The sequence below is a fragment of the Lactuca sativa genome, chromosome 4, assembly GCF_002870075.4.
Source record: "Lactuca sativa cultivar Salinas chromosome 4, Lsat_Salinas_v11, whole genome shotgun sequence".
Lineage (NCBI taxonomy): Eukaryota > Viridiplantae > Streptophyta > Magnoliopsida > Asterales > Asteraceae > Lactuca > Lactuca sativa.
In genome coordinates this window covers 23,864,251-23,867,506 of record NC_056626.2, presented here as the reverse complement: position 1 = coordinate 23,867,506, position 3,256 = coordinate 23,864,251, and the positions used below count along the sequence as shown (strand labels likewise).

At 30.3% G+C, this 3,256-nt stretch overlaps 1 long non-coding RNA gene across 1 annotated transcript; it reads left to right on the top strand.

The window, feature by feature from the left end:
- The first annotated feature begins 572 nt into the window (after positions 1-572).
- On the top strand, positions 573-1,231 carry LOC122197592 (uncharacterized). Its single transcript, XR_006191201.1, has 2 exons — positions 573-649; positions 734-1,231. It is a non-coding gene; the product is annotated as an uncharacterized LOC122197592 (long non-coding RNA).
- Positions 1,232-3,256: the final 2,025 nt, after the last annotated feature.

The following is a 3,256-nucleotide window of genomic DNA, read 5'->3' as shown; positions in this document are numbered from 1 at the left end:
ATATATATATATATTTTTATATAGTGTAAAAAAAATTAATTAGTAGTTTTTTATACGGTTTTTAAACTGCAATATTACCGTTTTTAAACAGGTGAAAAATGAGCAACGATAAAAAATTACACGTTACCACCCGTTATCATGGCAACGAATGATCACATAACGGCTGATAACGGGAGGGGGGCGGTGTACGTGCGTCATGGTGCTGCCAAATCAGCTTAACACCGTATGACGTTGCTCATACCCATCGGTCTAACGAGTTAACAATAATGCGTCCTTTTTTAGGAATCCCTAAGATATATACTTTTTTAGAACCTAAATGGCTTTAGTTCGAATCAAATCGACTAGTTATGTATCCGGTTTGTATATTGAGTTTTAATTGGCTTGGTCCTCTGCGATTATTGAGATTTTAGGTAAATGCCCAATTTTTTTAGCACATTATATATATATATATATATATATATATATATATATATATATATATATATATATATATATATATATATATATATATATATATATATATATATATATATATATATATATATATACCTTAATAAGCATTTAGCCTCGCCCTTTATCTGAGTTTCCTGGCTTTGTTGTGTTGTGAACATTTTGTATAAGACTGATGGATCGTGTTCTTCCTTGCATGGTGAGACTTGTTTTCTTGGTTTATGGTAACGAGTGAACGTTTTGTTGATATTTATCATATTGCTATTGTTAATGAATTTCTCAGTTTGATGATACGGATGACACCAATGTTGCTATGTGGCCTTATAGATACGTGGTAGCTAGTTTTTGACAACCTATTCTAACTAGCACTCATGAAGACACACTACAAAAGGAAGACAATAATTAGGTTAGAAGACCATATCGAGGGATGGACGCCGACTCACTTTTTTTGCCTATGGATGTTTGATAGAGCTCCAGATGAAATTAAGTTTAATTTGAAGAACCTGATCTTTATTGAAGTTGGTAGAGCTAGGTCTCGTCAACTTTATGAAGCTCGACTAGGCACACAACAATCCATCCTACACTTCCATCACAACCTGCAACCTATTATGAAATAGTTTAAAAACTATTAAATTTTTATGATAAAATCATATAAAGGTGATATATAGTATTACTGAAAGTGGAAATTTATTTTAAAGGGTATATGTACTTCCACTTCTTTCCATTAGAGCAATGTACTTTTGAATTTCTTTTTCTTATAAATGAATTGTGCTTTGACAAATCTACTAAGTTATAGCATTGCATTTCAATTTTTTTCTTATTAGGAGAGAATATTCTAAATAACTACCCAACTATAAAAGAATTTGTTGAAATTTGGTAGATTTCTTAAATTACGATTATGTTACGGACTAAATGGAAGCATATTAATATAGTAAACAAATTAATAGAAGTACATTGCTATATAATAACATATGAAAATACATAATGATTTCAAGTTACTTCCGATTATATAATGTAATATAAATTTTTTTCTAACAAAATTATCAAATTCTCAAAGAGTTTTACTCAAACATTTTGAAACCTTGATCTCATTATTGTTCTTGGATATGTTATAGATTGCATATTGTTTAAAGGTAACACAAAATGTCAATATGAAAACTCATCGTATGTAATTGTAGATTAAAAATGGAAAGTTTTGATTTCAAAAATTAAAAGAATATTGAACCGGTAGAAGTAAAAGGTTTGCTTTAAGGTATCAGGAACTCCAGCCAAATAACACCAATCACACAAGTTGAAAACGATTTTGGTTGATATTTCTTACAATTCTGAGGGGAAAGTGTGACATCGTCCTACAAAAAATTTCAACCATTGCATAAGGGAAAAAATGAGAACAAATAACAATTTTGTAAACTATATATGCGTGTTTTCTCCTTCATAATCGAAAAGAAAAAAAAAAAAAAAAAGGATAAGCTAAAACTTATGCAGAAAGGGCAGATGGTCTGCATCTTTTCACCACCTTTGGTTGTAACTCCACATCCTCACCATCTTTTTTCAAATTCTCAAAGTCCCTTTTTGCCTACTCTAGTATAGATCACACCTATTGAGAAAAAAATAATATAAAAAGTATGAAGCTATAATTAAAAAAAAAAAGTATGTATAAACAAAAATATCCTTCCATGTTGAAAGTATATGGTATCAAATGATTAATATTGCATTACATTAATGAAAACGAAATAGACGTCTTCCTATAAACATAAAAAAATGCATAAAAAATATGCATAAACATAACCGTGTGTATGAATTAAATAATACATATGCTGAAAGTTAAGTTGGGGATCTGTGACGTCCCAAAAATTATAAGGTCAAAAATTCATTTTCAATTCAACCAAAACACCAATTATCTTTTATTCAATCATTCAAAAGCATATCATAATATATCACACCCCCAAACCGGAACGACGGAAACGTTCGGGGGTGGATTACGTGGTCTACAGTATCACAACAATTGAATAATAGTAATTAAAGTAACAACAACCATTACATTGATAATATAGTGTTTACATTGTCTTTGCAACATTGTTTGTATAACATCAAAATGTATATCAAAAACTATAGACGTGACACAATGAATGCCCCGTCTTCTCAAAAACCTATAGTGTACCTGTCTACTGGTTCCCTGGGAATACAAATGATTTTGAAAGTGTATCAACATTTAAGTTGGTGAGTTCATAAGTATTTTTGTTTTAATGATCTGTCTTTGTTCTTTGAAAACGTTAGTGTGTTCCTCCAGAAAATCCAATATTTTCTATTATAAATGAAATGTATTCTTAGGCCTTAAAACCAAAATGTATGTTTGTTACTGTACTCTGAAATAGTATAATGTAGTCTTATTAATAAATAAAACCATATAAATGAATGCTTCCCAAAACTGTATGATGTATTGTATTAGGAAAATAGGGTACTAAATTGGGAAAATAGTGTACTATATTGTATTTGTATGAAAACCCTTTGTATGTATGTGCCTGGAATCCACCACTTGTACTGTAAATTAGTGTATTGTAATGTAGTTCTATTATAAAAATAAAACCCTTGATCTCATGTTTATCCCGTAAACCAAAATGTTTAATTAATAATTATTGTGAGTGATGTTATAACTATGCTAAAGTGATTAGTGGTCTGCGCGACGTTCTTCAGGCGTCAGAATGTTATGACATTTTTCACCCCAAGTCAGCCGGCCTAACTGAAGCTAAATAGTTTAGGTGCGGGATTGTCAGTCCCGTATAGATCTATAAACAAATTCACGCTC